The 20351-nt window shown below is 39.5% G+C and overlaps 1 protein-coding gene and 1 pseudogene across 12 annotated transcripts in view; both read left to right on the top strand.

Annotated features, from left to right (window-relative positions):
* The first annotated feature begins 3803 nt into the window (after positions 1 to 3803).
* The window catches only part of NUMB (NUMB endocytic adaptor protein), a 132227-nt gene continuing 115679 nt past the window's right edge, over positions 3804 to 20351 (top strand). For 6 of the 12 annotated variants that reach the window (XM_045823950.1, XM_045823954.1, XM_045823945.1 and 3 more), the window contains exon 1: positions 3913 to 4120. The gene's annotated coding sequence lies outside the window, so the exon portion shown is untranslated. The other 6 variants (XM_045823953.1, XM_045823955.1, XM_045823959.1 and 3 more) reach the window with 4 other exon arrangements.
* LOC123808959 lies at positions 11100 to 12056 on the top strand (annotated as a pseudogene).

Below are 20351 nucleotides of genomic sequence, written 5' to 3'. Positions count from 1 at the left end.
GTGCTCTTTAAAGATCACACGAGCCTTAGCACTGGAAAGTAAATGGTTCTGCCTGAAAGAACACTCTCTTCCAGTAATCTCTCTCTCTCTCTCACTTACTTTCTCTCTCTCTCTCTCTCTTTTTTTCTTCTCATGCATGAAACAGAGCCTTGAACTTTGAAACCACAGTGCTTTTTTTCCAGCATGGAAGGTAGCTTGGCACTTCCCTGCACTGGAAGCTCCCCAGTTTGGGATGGTAAATACATCTTCCGGATAGTTTCCCTTTGTTCATCCAGAGCTTCATGCCAGTAGTCACTTTTATTAAATCAAATGAAGATACACTTATTGGCTGCCTGCATGAATCTATCCTCCTTGTCAGCTTTGCCTTCGCGCTGGGGTAGTAGGCTTTGAGCTTAGGGAGGATTTCTAGGCAGCAGTAGAGCAATGGTCCCATAGAGTACAGTGCTGGCATGGTTCTGTTTTCAACCAGTGGCAGAGACTGCACCTTGCTGGTGTAATTGTGCAACTTGGTGTAAAGTCCACAGATGTGGGGGAGGGGGGAGGTAGGGTAGTACTCTAAGCTGGCTCAGCACTCTGTGGCCTCTTGGCTCTCTTTCTAGCTTCCCTTACCCTCTTTTTTGCTGGTCTTCTCCCTCTCTGTCATATTTCTCACCCCAGCCCCTGGCCCCACCCCCCCTTCCAGTCCCTTCATCTCTGTCAGCCTCACTCAGGAATCCCTAACTCAGGGAACCACCTCTTATCAATGATCTTGGCTGGCCTCCAACTGCTAGCTGCAGGCAGCTAAGGCAGCTCTGGCTCTGGTCTGCAATCAGACTGATTGTCTTCTCCACCAGTTATTTGATCCTCTAATCCATTTGGAATTGTATGTAGAATGGGGGAGGGGCATAAACAACAAACAAACAAACAAAACAAAACAAAAAATGGAGCTTTTTTCCTAGTGCAATTGCCTCCCAGAAATAAATAGAAATGGAAAGAGACTTGGATCCTACTCCCTTGAAGAGTGAGATGATGAAAAGAGGACAGGAATAGCAAAGAGAGCAAAATAGCATCAGCATACGCTAAAGCCCAAGGCAAACCGTACTACTCCTTAGACATTGGGACATCCCTCTGAGTCCTCATTTTCCACTTCACCAGGATTTATAAAAGCTATTTTTGCCTTCAATACGCCTGCCATGCTGGTCTTGCTCAAGTAACTCGGTGTAGATACCATCGGCACCACCTCCACAGCCAGCCACACAACACAAAGCTGCAGACTCCCTGACTCCAACGCTCCTGCTTTCTAAGAGGGAGTCTTGAGAGAGGTGGAGAAGCACATAACACAGGAAAGAAAAGAGAAGTTGGTTGGAGTCATTACATTATAAGGTTACAGTATGCATGCAAAATCAAGACAAAGGGAACAAACAATCATCTTTCCAGTACTGCATGGGGCTTTAAGAACACTTCAGCCTTCTGTTAGATCAAATGATATTCTTTAAAACCTTCTTCTTGAAGGTTTTCTCTCTTCTTACTAGGTTGCACATATTTATTCTACATTTCTTTTCTGAACTGATTTTCTCAAGGAATGGGAGAGGTATAGTGTATACCCGTGTGTGAGCAAAAAAATACTTATAAATATGTTTTTTGGGTGTATAAAAGAGAATGAATAGTTGATCTTTGTAGTATTTTTCTTAGTTTTGTGGTAGGAATTTCTGATTTCCTTAATTTAGACAGCAAATCCTCTCAGTGAGGCTGGCCTAATTCTATATTTTCTATGGCACCTAGTCACTGCGAATGCGCAAGAGCCATTATTACCCAAAGTACCGTCATAATGACCATGCCTTCCTATGACGTTATTTTTTCCTATCTGCCAGGACATTAATTACCTTCTAACATGCTCTAAAATTGGTAGGTAGGACACATTGCCAAGACTAGAGAGAAGAAAACTGCTGGTAATATTAAGTATTAAAAGGCTGCGTAAAGGACATACTGACACCTTTTCATTGGAACATCTTCACATTGCATGTTACTTCATTTGTTATAGGATATTAGTTCAGACTTGCCTTATGTCTTGGATTCTACCTTATCATGATCAAATGTCTGATTTTTTCCTTTGACTGAATGATTCAGACATATCTGAAGTTATTTTGGCTTTTCCACTTTCCTTTCACAGGCTTGTTATGAGTCATTGAATTGAAGGGGAGGCTATTTCTAAATTAGAAGGTGAAGATGAGAGAAGGGGGAGGAAAGTTCCTGAAATTAACTAGGAAAAGACACCTTATTGTTATGCGTGGTTACCTGAGAAATAATTTCTGCTTAGTTTGATGATAGAGGCATGTAGTTTATAGGCTAGAAAATGGACAACTCTCTTTTCTGGATAATGTACCATTAAACTCCTTTAGAGCAGTTTTAGAGTCCTTGTAGCTTACTCTGCAAAGGACAGGAGAATAAATAGAAGGGACAGGGACAAGGAGTTAGCAAGAAGAAGAAAGGGGCAAGCACAAAATTTCCAGAGTTCAGATTCTTGGTCCTTCAGAAATTTCCAGATAGAAAATAATGCTTGTGAATGGTAATAGCTCCTTGCCTTCTTGATCCCTGGGTGTGTGTGTCATGGCCCATGGGTTTGTGTATAATAGGTGGAGTTGTGTGGAAGGTGCATTTAAATCTGATCTAGACATTGAAAGAGTAATCAGGACAGCATTTTGTTATTTAGAAGCAGGAAAAGTGGGTAGAAATTAAAAGGAAAAGCAAAAAGCTAATGACGAATATATTTCTGGGAGCACAAGAGTTTTTATAGCAACACCAGATTTCTCAAAAGTGCCCACTGTGATTTGTACCCAAATGAATAAAAAATGCAATCATTTATTCTTGCACATTGTGCCAATGTGAGAAAAGAACCGCAATTCATTCAATGGCCCTAATTTAGACTGCTGGGAAGAGGAGCAGTTTAGGGGGAAAAAAAAGGCAAGCTTTTTAAGTATATGACACACATCTAGTAGGACTATTTAAGAACTGCTGAACATTAAAATCAATTTGAGGGGAGGTGAGGGGAGAGGAATTCTCATTTCCAGAGTATCACAAGGGTAAAGTGTGGCCCATTTAGTCTAAACTTGCTGAAGGCTGCCTGGTCACTTCGCAGATGTCAGCCAGGGGTGGTGAGTGTGGAAGCTGGAGCACTCTCAATGTGGCACTTCAGTTTATTAACGACGTTTATAATTGCAATCGAAGTGTTGCTAAATAAACAGTTGTGCTTTCCATTTTAACATGGAGACTTCTGAGAAGAACTTCAAGGTAAGTGGGCGCATTGGGACCTCAAGAAAAGGAGATATTTATATAGTTTTCTCCCAAGGAGTGGGAAACACTTCTTAAACAAAACTTTTGAAGTTGGTGTTTTGTTTGTAAGCACTACTCCGTAAGTACTACCCTAGGAGTAAGCGAGCAGCGATAAACTGGAGAAAGGGACTAGTTTACAGAGTAATCCGTACAATAAAGAGTTAACCCTTCCCCGGTAACCTCAGAAGTGAGCTTCTGCCCCTTCCTGGCTTTCTACTGCGCAACCAAACTGTGCTGGCACCAACCCTGGCCGTCACGGACCTTGCCAGTTGATTTAACAGACACTTTAGACAGCCTATCATAATTTCAAACTCTCCAACCATCAACCAATTACAACTAAAGCTTGGTCGGGATCGCTCCAGGACCGGGCGGGAGCTAAAAACGGGTCCAGGAAAAGGGGAGGTAAGAAAGCTAAGACGGACAGGTAAACTAAGCCAATCAGAACAGAGAGCCGTTGCCTCGTTATCCAATGGAGAGATAGGAAGTATAAAACGGGGTGGGCCTGTTGTCATGGGGGAGGCGGTGGCGCTTGGTGGCTACTGGCAGCCGAGGTAGAGGCAGTGGCGCTGGAGTTGGTCGGGGGTAGTGGCAGGTGAGTGCCGGTAACGCGGCCCTGAGGTCTGGAGGCTGTCGCTGGGCGGAGAACTCCAGCTGGGCACTCCGGAGGCGGAGGCCAGAGGACAGGGCCCTGGACTGCGGGCCGGGTCGGGCCGGGGCCAGGGCGGAGGCGGGGGCGGCGGCGGCGAGTTCGCGCTGACTGGGCTGGTGGGAGAATGGCCCGGCTCCTGGCGGCGGAGTTCGCGTTGGCCAGGTAGGCTGGGATCAGACCCAATCGGGTGAGGCCGGGAGCTCCCTTGGGACGTAGTGCTGCTCCAGTCTGGTAGACTGACCACCACCGGTGTGTGTGGGATAGGTCCTTGGGGAGACAGGAGCGGCCGGGGTCTCAGACTGGAGGGTGACCGGTAGTGACCTGGCCCGAGGACGAGGACGGGGTGACTCGGGAATGTCCAGGGTAGCTTGGATTCGAGGGAGAAGGGGAACCCGGGAAGCCCAGGAGCGGCCAAGGGGAGAGACATGGGGGGTCGTGAAACTGGGAGTGGCTCGGGTTAGAGGGAGTGGGAGACCGGGGGCGGCCGGGGTCCGGTGTGACAGGAGCCACCCGAGTCCTAACGAGGATGTCGAGGAATGACAGGGTGGGGGCTGGGGACCTCCCGAGAAAGGCAGCTGTCGGAGGGAGGAGGGCTCCTCGAGAGTTAAGGAGCTGCGGGTCTTAGGAGTGGGATCTGTGGAGACCTTGAATAGCTTGGAGAGGAACGGGAACGCCCAGCCCCGCACCGCTGATCTGGGACGGGAGACCCAAAACTGAACTAGGAACTTCTGGGTCCGAGGATCCCCGGAACACCAAGAAAAAAGCCCTCGAGGAGTAGTAGCTGGGCTCGAGACTGGGGCGAGGGGTCTAGATGGGCAGTGGAAGTTCTTTCAGTTAGAGAGGAGTCTAGCAAAAAGATACACCAGGTGGGCGGGGGTGGGGGTGGGGGAGGGATCATTTCCTTGTAGGAAGGGAGTAGAAGATAGGGCGTAGTAGGAGCGAGCAAGCGAGCCAGTTGCTCAGGAAGAGAGCAATGGTCTTGTGGAAACGGGCCAGTACAGGCGATGTGAGGAGTTATCAGTGAGGCCATTAATAAGCTCTAAGAACTTCAGAAATAGAAGATACTTCAGCATTATAATACTAAGATACCATTGAGAACCAGAGAAAAGGTCCTAACAGCAAGGTTAAGTGACTTGTATTCCAGTGTTTTCGAAAAAGAAATTTATTTCAGGATGACAGCAGTAATATTAGAAAATAAGGACATTGACAGGATGGGGAATTTGAAAAGGAATAGGACTGGGGACTTGATCAGAGAGAGGAGAGTCATGAAGAGGCTAGACATACCCTTGCCAAGTTAGAAATAAGTTTGAATTCTAGTTCCACCGCTTAGCTTGGATAACATTAACCTCTCTGTGCAAAAGTTTTCTTATCTGTGTAGTAGGGAATAAAATTCCTACTTCATAGGTTTTTTGTTTTTTTTTTTTTTTCACAAGAGTTAATACTTGTAGAACTTTCAGAATAGTGACTGGTGCAGAGTAAGGACTGTGTACTGGATTGTTAAATAGAGGATGAAGAAAGACCTGAGTTCTTGAATGAGGTAGGTGGCTCTCAAACTTGAGCTTGCACCAGAATCACCTTGAGGGCTTGGTGAACTACAGGCTGCGGGGCCCCGCGGTGTTTCTGATTCAGTAGGTCTGGGTAGGGCCTGGGAATTTTCATTTACCTCAGGTGATGCTTATGTAGGTCTGCTTTGAGAACCACTTGCTTTAAATGAAGACAATAATAAGGGAGCAGCCTTAAAATACCTGCCCACCCTGCTAGAGAGAGGGGCAAGCTGTAAAAGAAAAAAGATCTTAATATGAGGGAGACTCTATTTTAAGCCTGTTTTTCAAATTGCAGATTATGATTTACTGGTAATTTATAAAATCAGTTTTTAGTGGGTTACCACCAGCAATGAAAATAGAAATGGACTAGCACTGCGCTTGGTAAGGAAAAGTATTGTTTTAGGAAATTTTTCTCATGCATGTGTGTACTAGGTCACAGTGTAAAATGTGTTTCTGACCGTCAGAAGAGTTTGAAACACTGTTTTGGGACATGCAGTACAGCAAAAGCAGCCCTTCAGTAGAGGTGTCTAGGGACTGGGCTTATTATTTATTTCTTTGTTTTTCTTCTTTTTGTGCTAATTCTTTCTTAGCTCGTGATACATTCTATTGAATTTCTTCAGTTTCTCCTGTGTTTTCCTTATCACATATCATGTTGTGCCTCCTTTTAGATATTGAGAATCTTTGGCACAAGGACTTAAGGGAATCTGAGGCAGAGAAATGAAATTGAGTGGTGTTTTTCAGTGGGGTGCACTTTGTTTCATTTGTGCACCCTTGTTTATCCCCCCTTTTTTTTTACCACCCTACTGTAAAGCATTGTCTGTATAAAACCCTAGGTGTACCCAGACATATTGACAGTAAATGATTAACACTGAAATGGACTCGTTTGTGGACAGTTCATATATGAAAATAAGCAAAAACCAAATAAGATACCTATTAAAAGAGAAGAGTGAGAAAAGGTGTTTGTTTTTTAAAGTATCTTAAAACTTTTCATGACCTGACACTAATACAAAACATGTAATGTAAAAGCATTTTTAAGGGAACCAGATATACTTGTGTATTTTAGATTTCTAGATTTTTGAAGAGAGAAGAAATACTGATAATACTAGACAGTAAAAAGCACCTGGAACAGAGGCTTAACAACAAAGTAAAGAGTTTATTAAGCAGGCACTTTGGTTCTGATAGTTTTCTCCCTTGATAATGGACTAGGTGTGGCATATGTTGTGTAAATTTAACTTGTTTGAGGGACCTAAATATGCCCCATAGTACTTGAAGGTATATTGAGAATATATATGTATGTTTTGTGCTGTCTGTAAAAAACATAGTTGGTTTATTATTTAGAAAGTGTTGATTTAGATTTGTTTTTATAGTTATAAGAACAGAGAAAGCAGCTTGAATATAAAGAGATTCTTGCAACTCTCGTTAAAATCTTGAAGTTGGTGAGTTTATGTAACCCTTTCATTAATGTTTTGTGACATTGTGAAGAAACTATTGGTGTAGCTTTGCATTGGTGTTTAGATAGTTTTTTTCTCTGTCAAAAATAATTTTTAGTCCCTGGCTGGCGTAGCTCAGTAGATTGAGTGTGGGCTGCGAACCAAAGTGTCGCAGGTTCGATTCCCAGTCAGGGCACATGCCTGGTTGCAGGCCACAGCCCCCAGCAACCACACATTGATGTTTCTCTCTCTCTCTTTCTCCCTCCCTCCCCTCTCTAAAAATAAATAAATAAAATCTTTAAAAAAATAATTTTTAGTCCTATTTCAGATTTTTATATTATGTTAAAATTTTTGTTTGGAAAACTGCAAAATATAATCATTGCATGCCTGAGTTGAAAAACATAAGCAATGTTTTCGTAAAGCGAATTTACTAAATTTTTGAGACAAAGGTTCCAAGGATGAATGCTTTTGAATTCCTTGTATTGAGTTCAATGTAGTATCCTTACCACCAGAATGGTGATTCTTTAAACCATCATTCATATAGATCATTCAGTTCTTTACTAACTACTAGAGGAATGCAAAATCTTAATAATCAAGTGTGGGAAAATATAAAAGTTCATCCTTCATAAGTGTGAACATTGACCAGTTTGGTTACTTACTTACTTCTTAATAAATGAACTTTAGTCAGTTGACTTTTTATTCATCCATAATTTAATCATACTTATCTATGAATAGCTTTGATTGCTCAACTCATTTTACAGTGAGATTTCTTAATCTGTAGTGATTTTTAAGTCCCAAAGAAACTGGGTGCTCCTGACTGTACAATTTAATGAGACTCAATTTAACATATCAAAGATAATTCATGTAAATGATCTTAAAAAGTGGAATTCAATTAACACTAGTTAATTAAGTTTATTTTCTATTTTAGTAAAGTTTTGTCTTTTATACATGGCTTTTGATCTGCTTTCTCTGCTTCTTGCCCTCCAACTACCCATACAATAAATCATAATGGGAATGTTGGTGCCTGAAAATCTAGTTCTACCAAAGTACAAAACCCCTATGATTGATTTTTACTTTGCTGGGAGAATTCCTTTTATTAGAAATGGTTTCTTGGTGAACTTCTCACCTTAAAAAAAGTCTTATTTAATAGAGTACTTGAAAAGCTACATTTTATTTTGGACTTGCCAGAACACATCTATTGGGTTCGATAGATTTTAATTTCTACAGAACAGGCCCTGAATTCTGCTGATTTCTGAACTCGGATATGTTTCCTTGATAGGATTAGGGGCACAGGAAACAATCGTACTCCTTAAATATATTTTTGAAATTTGCCATCTTTTTTTTTATCTTGACATGATAAATCCTTTATTTGCAAAGAAAATCTGTTTCAGTAATATATTGGAAATCTCACTGTGAAAGGTAGAAATACGCAATAAGGCTTTAGGATGTTTGTTCAGATGTGAGACACAGATACTGATACATAGGATGCCATCTATTGATATTGCCATATATTGTTGAGAATATGAAGTATGCACTTGGAACCCTGGCAGGTAATGGCTTGGTTGGAGTGTAGTACCATGCACTGAAAGGTCATGGGTTCGATTCCTGATCAGGGCACATACCTAGGTCGTTTGGGGCACATGCAGGAGGCAGCCAATTGAAATTTCTGTCTCTCTTTCCCCTTCCCTCCCTCCCCCTCCCACCCCTTCTCTCTTCCCCTTCCTCTCTAAAATAAATAAATGTTAAAAAAGTTTAAAAAAGTATGCACCGGAAATCTTGGGGCAAAAGGAGGATTGAAACTAAGGGAGGATGAGGAGAATACTGACATGTGTTTAAGGAGGAATCTGGAGGATCTGCAGGAAGTATGTCTAGAGGAGTGAGCTGTTTTTGGCAGTTTTCCTGGAGTGACATATGTAAAGGAGGATGAGCCTATTTGCAACATTCTCCCATGTACATATTTTTTGTTCTGTGCAGTTTCTACTGCTTGCTTTCACTCTTCCTTTATTTTCTTCCACTCAGGAAAGCATGTCAGAATGCAGCTAAATAGTTGCAGCTTGCTAGTCCTAGAGGATGGTAGCCTGTGTAGGACCATGTGGATTTAGAAAAAGATAGGATACTTGTGTCTCTTCTTGTAGCTCTTGGGAATAGGTTTCCAGCAATTGTGAATAGGCCAGGTCTTCTCACTGGTCCTTTCTGATGGAGTTTGGGATTAAGCAGTAGGAAGAGACCTTAGTCATTTTAAATGGATTAACCAAGGAGCTGCTTTATTAATAATTAAGGTTCAGTGACTTCTTTCCCCACCAAAACTCTCTTTCTTCCCACTTGCTTTCTGATACCTTATACTCTTCTAATCAGGATCAAAGCCATGAGTTTTCTGATCAGATAGCAAAATCTTAATTGTAGTAACTTGTTTATAGTGTTAAGGTGTATATAGTTAATTAGGAAAGTGATTATTTGATCAGATTTTTTTTCCATTTTAGTTAGGGAAGAGGAGGGATTGAAAGCTGTAGAATACTGCTTGACTTCTGAATAAAAGCACTGGTCAGTAGCACAGGAAAAAAAAAGCAAAATTCGTACTTTTATTTAAGATCGACTGTGGCTACCTTTGACCTTAGAAAGTACAAGTTAGTGTGCTTTTGTCCTGGTCAGCTGTGCGAAAGTACACCTCAGGTACCTTTCAGTTGTTTCACAGTTACTGCTTTGTGTAACTTATGAAGGTTTATCTAATTATTTTTAATATAACCAACTTTTTAATTAGGAATTTTAGCTGTCAGTATTCTTTAATCTTGATAAACTTTTTTTCAACCTGAAATCTCATGGAACCATACATTTGTCTGATGATCATAGAAGTGTATTTGTCATTACCATATTATGAAATTGAAAAGGGCATAATTTGTGTTCTGAGGAAGCATGATAGAGTGGACAAAGTCCAAGTTTTGTAATCGTATGACCATGTTTTTGAATCCTGGCTCTGTTATTTGCTAATTGGGCAGTTTATTAAACCTCTCTTAGCCTCAATTTTGTCATCCACAAAATGGGGCTTACATTATCCTCCTTCCTAGGCTGATGGTGAGAATTAAATGAAAAGCATTTTGTATAGTGCCTTGCCCGTAGTGGGCACTCAGCATGTGGCAATGTTAATTAATAATAATTACAATAATATTAGGCCTATTATAGACTTCCTTTTCCAGGAGGGACTAATATTGCAGATACTGTGACTAGGGGCAGTTAGGAAAACCAGAGCTGACTTTAAAATTTTACCTGTGTTTTAAGCATTTATCATTTTGCCTTTGTGGTTGGTTTAGTTTGGTGGATTAGACTAAAACATGGAGTCTGATATTTTATCGTGTGGTCATGGGATGTGTCTCTGGCATTACGTGATCCTATTCCAAATACGTATGAGTTTTTGTTGACTCATAGTGGGAACCAATAACCTTACTGCTAGGAAAAAATATTGAACATTATAGATTTAATGGTTTTAAAATAGTTTGAAATGCTTGTTAGAAAGATCAATTTATCTTCCTGAACAGTTAATACAGTCCTTGTCACTATTTGATCAGAAGTAGATTTTATTTCATAAGTTAGTCCTGTATAGTCCTTAGTTAAGGATTTTGTCAGAGGTGAAAGAAAAATCTTTCTGCATCTGTAGAAAACTTAAAAGCTGCATTATCTCTTAAATTGTCTGTGATGAAAAAGCAGATGTGTAATTTCCGTAGCATTCATGATGTAATGGGCTTTCTTTAAGTGTCATCAATGAACATAATTTTTGAATGTTAACCATCTTAAAGAATTGATTTATTCTTATTTTTGAAAATTATTTCATTATTGGTGGTATAAAAGGATGATATTTTCTATGATAGCCAAGTCTTATTCTTGTAAGGAATGCAGTACTAAGTATTGTATTGAAAATATTGTCAAGAAAATGAACTGTAAATACTCATTTGTAGGACTGGTCTTTATTTCTAAAAATCTTAACATTGACATGTTACATCAAAAGCTGTTCATGGCCATTTTGTGAAGAGAGGGAGGCTGAGTAGTTGCGGCTGCGTTGCTGACCTGGAGCAGCGGTCAGCTTTTCCACATAGAACCCTGGAGTAGGAGGTTCAGCATCAATTCTCTCTCTTCTCCCTCCGGTTTTGGCTTTGTGAGACCTCATCATCAAAGACAATGGCCAACAATGTTACCAACAAGACACAGCCTTGCTCCCTGAACTCCATGTATTCACTGGGAATCTCCGTACTCTTGTGGTCTAGAAATCCGATGCGGAGGCTGTCTTCTCAAAATATGACAGAATTGTGGGTTGCTCTGTTCATAAGGCCTTTGCCTTTGTTCAATATGCTAATGAGAGAAGTGCCCAAGCCTCAGTGGCAGGAGAGAATGGCAGAATGATTGCCGGCCAGATTTTATACATTAATCTGGCTGCAGAGCTAAAAGTGAACCAAGGAAAAGCAGGTGTGAAATGATCTGCAGTGGAGACGTACGGCTTCTGTTTTCACTTGGAATGCGACTTTCAACAGGATTGTTTTAACAGGATGTACAGTCACCCTGCATGTGTTGCTCCTCCTCCTCCAGTGGCTCAGGCCATAGTGCCCTGAAAATGCCAGTGCGTGCCAGGAAACACCTCACAAAAGGGAAACAGTGGCTTCAGTTCTAAGAATGGACAGTGAGGACCTTCTTCCAAGTCTGGAAAGTTAAAAGGAGGTGACCTTCAAACCTTTAAGAAGGAATTGACCCAGATAAAAACAAAAAATGGATTCTCTACTGGAAAGCCTGGACAAAACTGAAAAGGAACAGAGCAGACAAGGAGCAGCGATGAAGAATGGCAAGTTGGAGGAGAAGCAGAGCAGCAGCTCCCCAAAGAAATGAGAAGACGGAGTCTGAGGGAGGTGCTGATGACCCTGCTGAGGAGGGGGACCTACTGGATGATGATGGTAATGAAGGTAGGGGTGATGAACAGTTAGGGTTGATCAAGGAGGATGAGAAAGAGGCTGAGGAAGGAGAGGATGACTCTTAAACACATGATGGGGTTTGGAAGTCTTATTCTGTTATTTCTCTACACAGGTGCTTGTCTAAGACCAAAATTTTCACCAGATCCTCTCCCCTAGTATTTTCAGCATATGCTCACTGTTTTCCCCATCCTTGTCCCTCCCATGTTCATTAATTCATAGTGTCCTGAGTCTAGTCCATTTTCACTTCCTTTGATGCTCCTAGTAGTTGTCTTATCCTATAATTTCTGCTTTTAATTTTGATAGCTCTTTATGACTTAACATAAAAAGGAAGTATGGTTTTTATCAACCAAAATAACCTTGTTATGTGGTGAGTACAGTTCTTCTCATTCATATATTAGTTCCGTAGTCGCTTCCCTAACTGCAAAGGCAGTCTCAGTTGAGTAGCACCTGAGAGCAGCTTTGAGTTAGAGGTATGTATGTTATACCCCACATGAGTGTGTTATGTGGGGCTGTTTGACACAGATGTAACAATGTACTTTTGTTAAAGAGAGCTGGCATGTCAAATGCATCCTCTAGGAAAATAATTAGTATAATAGTCTTACGATTTGTTTTCTAAAGTTGATACTGTGTGTTATTTTTCTGAGCAGCCTGATATTTGGGACCTTTTTCTCTCAAAGTAAACACATCTTTATTAAACAAGGAATTTGTAGAAAAATAAAGCTGTTCATTTCCTAATGCTGTCTTTCTCTTATATTCTAGAGTAATTTTAGAACCATATGGTTTTGGTATTTTATCATATTGTTGTGCTATTTAATCTCTTCATAAGGTTATGCATTTTTTGCAGTCAGGACTTTGTTTTATCTTTCTTAATATTCTCTGGCATACATAAATGTACTGAATACATTTCAGTGGGAGATCCTGATTGAGGGTTGAGTTTTATGACATCAAGTAAATGAACTTCAGTTGCCTGAGTTCAAATCCAATCCTACTTCCTTAGGCGGGTTAACCCTTTTAGCTTCAGTTTCTCAGCTGTAAAATAAATTGCTTTGAGGATTATATGAGATAATTCATGTAAAGCATTTAACACAGTGCATAGCTCATAGAAAATGCTTAGTAAATGTTAACTACTATTGTAGGGATCCAGGATTGCAGATAGGAGGTCAAAGCTTTTTCTCTGTTTTTGCATGGATTGTAAAAGAGTCTCGTTTATAAAGTTAAACTATGAAACTTAGACTTCATTTAGACATCATAAACAATCGACTTCTTGCCTCTGTTATCTTATTTTTAGTCCAATCTGTGGAAAAACTTGAATATTTTAATTCAGCTATATTTTTGCCTTTAAGTCACAGTAAATTCTTAATTATTTATACCCAGATTAGCAGTGTTATAGCTAATCCCTCAATTCTTGGGATTATAAGCGTGGCTGTAGAATTTATTAGATAAATTTTTCATTAGGCCCGACTTCTATTTTAAGGTAATATTTTAAATATTCAGTTTTCTGGACATTGAGTATCCTTATCAACAGTTTGCATTCTGTTGCCTGTACCTCTTTGGAGTGCGGTGCATGTTTTCTGCTGTTCGCAAAGGGTTCTCAAATCCATTTGCTCATCAGATACTATCTGTGGACAAAAGTAATATGTTCATCATATACATATGTGTGTATACATACACACATGTATATTTAGAACCTTTGTACATATGTATATACATATATGAAAGATATATATTCTTATATATATCTTGTATCTATATATCATACATATCTATATAAATGTTGAGATGAATTTAAAAAATCTTTTTTTAAAGATTTTATTTATTTTTTGAGAGAGGGGAAGGGAGGGAGAAAGAGAGGGAGAGAAACATTGGTGTATAAGAGATACATTGATTGGTTGCCTCTTGAACGCCCCCAACCACAGACCTGGTCCACAACCAGGCATGTGCCTTGGCTGGGAATCAAACCAGTGACCTTTCAGTTTGCAGGCTGGCACTTAGTCCACTGAGCCACATCATCCAGGGTGAATTTAAAAAATCTCTAAAGCCTAGAGTGAAGTCACAGTAGCTTTGGTGGTTTCAATTATTTGCTCTATTAACATATGCTGAAAATTCCGCTATTACCATGTAGGACGCAGGTAATGTTTCACTTTTTAAAAGGTTCATCATACTTAAAAGGTGTCAGTATACTTTTGCTCCTTTTTTCTTACTCAGATGTGCCATTTCAGAAATACTACTATGCTTCTGTTCCCCCAGCATGGCATATGCATTTTTTTAAACAGCTTTACTCAGGTGTAATGGACATGCATTGAAATTGCACATATTTAAAGTATACAATTTGATGAGTTTTTACCTATTTATACACCACAGCCAGAATAAGGAACCTAGTATTCTAAAAGTTTCCTTGTGCCTCTTTGTAATCTATCTCTCCACCTGTAGAGGTAACCACTAATCTGCTGTTATAGATTAGTTTGCATTTTCTAGAATTTTATGTAAAAAAGAATTGTGTGGTATATACTCCTTTTTTTGAGAGCATGATCTGGCTTCTTTCACTCAGCCTAATTGGTCTGAGATTTATCTGCTATTTTGTGTATAAGTATATTCCTTTTGGTTGCTGAGTAGTATTCCAGTATATGGATATATCACAATTGTTAAAATCTATTCTCCTGTTGTTAGACATTGGGTTGTTTCCACTTTTTGGCTATTCAGATAAAGCTGCTATGAACATTCACGTAGAAGTTTTTGTACAGACATGTGTTTCCATTTTTCTTAGGTATTTTCCTAGTAGTGGAATTGCTGGGTCATATGGTGGGAATGGTGATTCCATTTTTTCTACATCCTCACCACCACTTGTTATTATCTTTGGTTTTTTATTATAGCCATTAGAGTTAGGATGTGATGTGATAATTCATTGAGGTTTTGTTTTGCATTTCCCTGTAGGCTAATGATGTTGAGAATTTTTAAATGGGTTTATTGGCCATTTGGATAAATGTTTATTCAGATTCCTTGCTCATTTAAAAAGTGGGACTACTTGTTTTTTATTATTGAGTTATGAGTTATAAAATCTGTATGGATACAAATCCCTTATCAGATAAACAATTTGTAAATATTGTTTTCCACTATGTGGGTTGTGTTTTCACTTTTCTCATCTTGTCCACAAAAAGTTTTCATTTTGATGAATCTATTTTTTTTTTTTTGCTTGTGCTTTTGGTATATCTAAAAAACTGTCTCTTAATACAAGGTCATGAATATTTATGCTTATGTTTTCCTCTAACATTTTTGTAGTTTCAGTTCTTACATTTAGATCTGTGATCCATTTCGAGTAATTTTTGTGAATGGTATGGAGGAAAGGGACCCAACTTAATTCTTTTGCATGTGTATATCTAGTTGTCCCAGCACCACTTGTTGAGACCATTACTTGTTGTTTATTTGCTTGTTTAAAAAGTTTAATAAACTTTCCTGCTTTGTTATTAATTCTCCCAAGTAGCAATTTGTTGGCCTATTGATCTAGGGTGGCAGCTGGGGTCGTGGTGCTGTGGGAAGCATTTTAGAATAAATGCACCAGCTGCTCTCTCTTTCCTGGAGCAGCCTCTCCTCTCCTCCCTCTTTCATCCCTCAAGGCACATCTCTCTCTCCCTCTCTCTCCTAAGCTCCAGGGGCACTTCTACTACCTCTGTAACTTTTAAAATAAACTTTACCTTGTAATTTGGGGAAAAAAAGGAATATATGAACCCACAGTTTTAAATAGCTAGTGTAATTTCATTCTTATATTACTTAATACTTGAACATTAAATGAAGTTCAGCTGCTATTTTTATGCATACCGGGCAACCTTGTGTTTATAGTTCTAGAGTAGCTTCAATTCTAGACCATTTAATGGAAATCAGGGGCAGATTTTTAAATATATGACTTTTTAGGAAGAAAAGGCTTCTATTATACCCCTTTTCTCCCTCTCTCTTATCTACCCTATTATCTTTTTATCTTAAAAATAGCTATTATTTTTAGAAAGGAGAAGGGAGGGGGGAAAGAGAAAGAGAGAAACATCGATTAGTTGCCTCTTGCATGCCCCTAACCAGGGACCTGGCCCACAACCCAGGTATGTGCCCTGGCCGGGAATCAGACCAGTGATCTTTCAGTTCATGGGATGATCCACTGAGCCACACCAGTCAGGGCAAGAAGGCTCTTCTTTTTAATTATATTGTGTAGTCTTTTTCTAAAGGAAGATCAAATACTAAGGCTTTATTTATTATTATTTTTTAAAGATTTTATTTATTTTTAGAGAATAGAAGGGAGGGAGAAAGAGATGGAGAGAAACATCAACGTGTGGTTGCTTCTCGCATGCCCCTAAATGGGGAACCTGGCCTGCAACCCAGGCATATGCCCTGACTGGGAATAGAACCAGTGACTTTTTGGTTCACAGGCTGGTGCTCAATCCACTAAGCCACACCAGCCAGGGTAGGCTTTTTTTTTTTTTAATGGAAATTCAAGGATTGTCCTGTGTAAAAACATTAAGGAGAAGAATTACAAGAATTTTTTATTAACCTTGGTAAATTTAAAATCCAGAATTAATAACATTAGTATGAAAGTAGTCTCATGTAATCCTAGTTGAAGGTGAGAAATATCATGGCATTTTACTTTTCATTTCAAAAACTATAAAAACAGTTATTTTACAACTTCTGAGATTTACTTAGCATCTTGAAAGAAACTTATTCTGTGTTTATAGAACAGTTAACTCTAAATTAGGCTTTTAACTTTTCATATGTTTTAATAGGCATTAATTACTCTCTTTTGGAGATCTTAAGAGCAAAGGGAAAAGTATATATGTTTCCCAGAGTATTTGAATTTTATGTGTCTCATCTCTATTTGTAGAGTTCTGCTTCCTTAGAATATGAGGCCCATACTTTGCCAAGTACGAACTAATTTCCTGGGAAATCAGGTTGCTGGCTTGACTTCTTGCTGTGCCTTTCCCTTCTTTGGTTTCTTTGTAAAAGAGCTGATCTCAGTCCTGTGGAAAATCACTACATCATCTCACTATTTTCTCTGACTCAAATTAAACATGATTGGTATATATTTGCATTGTATTGAATTTTGTAACTTTCTTGTTATAGATTTGTTAACATATCCTGAAGGACTTTGATATCATTTGGTTAGTTGGTCATTCATCTGTGTCTGGAATAATACTTAATGGTATGTTCCTTTAGTGAATATTGTTATTATTATTTCTCTTTTATCCCCCCTCCAGTAGACCTAGTGAGTGAGGGGTATCACTTGTGTTCTTACAAAGAAGCCCAGATACTTGTGAGATGTGTTTATAGTTTCCATGATGTTGACTCATAATTATTTTTTTAAAAATTACATCAACATTTATTGTCTCTATTTTTTCCTCATGTATATTTTTACTATGATATAATTTTAGAGTCTGCTTTTTAAAAACATATTCTAATATCATTGCAATTATGTGAAAACAGTGTAAAATAGCTGAAGAACATTCTGCTGATGGATATATCATCATTTATGCAACCAATTTCCATAGTGTTCACATTGAGATGAATAAATTTCCAATTATCATAAACAAGACTTCAGGGAATATTACCAAACATAAATCTTTGTCTGCGTTTCTATATTCTTGAGATAGATTCCTACCTGGGTGGTATAGCTTAGTGGATTGAGTACTGGCTGCAAACCAAAGGGTAACCAGTTCGATTCCCAGTCAGGGCACATGCCTGGCCCAGGTCCCCAGTAAGAGGTGCGAAAGAGGCAACCACACATTGATATTTTTCTTCCCTCTCTTTCTCCTTCCCTTCCCCTCTCTCTAAAAATAAATAAATAAAATCTAAAAAGAAAAAAAAGACTCCTGTAAGTGGAATTATCAAGTCAAGGTATACATTTTTTAGTTGCTTTCTACAAATGTTGTACCAATTTACATTCTCATTAGCAAGATATGAGATTGAAATATTTATCTTTACCAGCAGTGTTATCATTTAAAAATATTTTCTAATTTGATAGGGACAAAGTAGTAACTGGTTTCCAAAATTTGTATTTATTTGATCATTTTAAATATGATCATTAACCTTTAAGTATTTCCTTTTGGTGAAGTTATCTTCCTGTTCTTTTTTTTTTTTTTTGAGTGGATGTTAATTTTTACATGGAAGTAGGGTTGGATAATTTGCAAAGCTGTGACTCAGTTTACATAAATGATTAGCAGAGAGTTGTTTCATGTTCCTTTTGATTTAGTTTTGCCCTCACTCCCTGAAGCTACTTCCTAATTCTGTCTGTTCTTGAATTTCGTATAAATGGAGTAATATCTATAGTAGTTCCCCCCATATGCATGAGGGATATGTTTCAAGATTCCCCAGTGTATCCCTGAAGCCACGGTTGGTACCAAATCCTAAATATACTGTTTTTTTATGCATATATATCCATGATAAAGTCAGTTTATAAAGTTGGCACATTAAGAGATTAAAAACAGTCATAAAGTAGAATAATTATGGTAATATACTATAATAAAAATGATATGAATGTAGTATCTTTCTCAAAATACGTTATTGTACTACTCTACTCACCTTCTTGTGATGATGTGAGATTGATAAAGCAATAAAATAGAACAATTGTAACATATGCTGTAATAAAAGTTACATGAATGTGGTCTCTCAAAATATTTTATTGTACTATATTCATCGTTCGTGTGTTGATATGAGATGATAAAATGCCTACATGAGATCAAGTGAGGTGATTGATGAAGTCATTGTTGACAGAGTCTTAGGAAACCATTGACCTTCCAACTATACATCATGTTGACTTTAAAAGTAAAACAGTCCATTATTTTACTAGCAAAAATGGGTTTATTTGGGCACAGCAAAGAATTGCAATTTGGGACAAGCAAACTATAGCAAAAGCCCTTGGCAAGTCCAACAACAAAGGAGAGGACCATTATTTTACAGAGAAAAAAGAGGAAATTGGAAGTTGTTTTGCATGAAAGTTCATTGGATAAAAGCAGGAGTCCAGGGTGATGAGAGTTCCTTATTGATTGAGTTGCTGGGGTAGTTGATTTCTTGTGGGAGATGCAAGGTACACCTTTCCTGTTGGGGCCTATAACTGGTGATCCTTTCCTGTTGGGGACTATAACTGACAGTTCTTCCTGTAACGGGCCTCTAGTGGAACTGTATGAGAGCTCCTCCTTCTGGCCCCATGACTCCGGGGTCAGGAGGTTTCCTCACAGTAGACTTCTACTAAAGTCTACTAAGATTCCTATTCATTATTTAGAAGTAGTGAGGTTTCACTTTATTAATTTTCACAGTCAGAAGGATCATCATCTCCTTTGGATAATTCTGGAGTATCGAGACATGATGATGTTGATGTTTGGATGTCAGGAACAGATGATGTCAAAGGTTGGGGAATTTTAATACTTTTGGACTGTGGTTGACTGTGGGTAACTGAAACAGTGGAACGTAAAACCATGGATAAGGAAGGGGGTCTACTGTCCCCTTTTTATCTAACTTCTTTTGCGTAACATGTTTTTTAGATTCATTTAGTATATTTGTTTATTTTTTGTGAAGGAAACCTTAATCAGTAGAAAATTACAGGAATAGCATGTCCTTTTAATGCAATGCCATTATGGCAGACTGAGGTTACAGCATGGCAGTGGGAGCTTCCCTCTGAGAGGAGTGAAGCCTGGACCCCAGACCAGGCTCCCAAGCACAGAGCACCATTGCTGGGGTCAGCTGCCCACGTAGCATCCAGCAGTGAAAGGCCACAGGGTTTTTGTCTGCCAGGGAGAGATGAAACCCACTGGAGACAAAACTGCTATTTTTAAAGGGGTCATAGCATACGTTTTACTTTCATAGCCACTCACCTTGTGCTCCGGTGAAGGGAGGGTGGCATGGACTGGAGTCATCTGAGGAGAGCCTGGAGTGGGAGGCATTGGGTAGAGACGTGGGGGAGCCAGCTGCTAGGATCCCTGCACTAGGACATACCTTGATAGCACAGCAGCCATTTTTCTTGAGAAGAACAACTCCCTCCCAGGGGAAAAACAGTTACCCCACCCTCTGGAATCCTGCTCACCCCAATTTATGGAATCCTGCTTGCCCCACCCTGCATCTTAACCTCTGCTGAGAAGACAGCAACATGGGCAGATTCAGGGGGTGTCAGATACTGACTTTAGGGCATGGCCATTCCAGACACTTTCCCAGGATTAAGACTGGTGCTTCCCCTCATGGGAGAGCCATAGAAACACCCTCCTTGATTCCAGCAGACCTGAACTCTGAGCTCTGGAGGCCCCACACAAGCCCTACTAGGGGCCCTGCCCTACCAAGTTCAGTGAAGTAATCCTGGACAGACTTTGATGTGGGGCTAAGGGGCTGGGGAACATACCCACCACCTTCCCCTAAAGTCTGAACAGTACCTCCCACAGGAGACCCAGGGGTCCCACTCTCCCAGTTCTGCCAGAAGCCCTCTCAGAAGCAGGTTAACAACTAGACAAAG

This window comes from Phyllostomus hastatus, unplaced genomic scaffold, assembly GCF_019186645.2.
Source record: "Phyllostomus hastatus isolate PE091 unplaced genomic scaffold, TTU_PhHast_1.1 phas_scaffold_501, whole genome shotgun sequence".
NCBI classification, from domain to species: Eukaryota; Metazoa; Chordata; class Mammalia; order Chiroptera; family Phyllostomidae; genus Phyllostomus; species Phyllostomus hastatus.
This window is presented reverse-complemented; position numbering and strand designations above follow the sequence as displayed.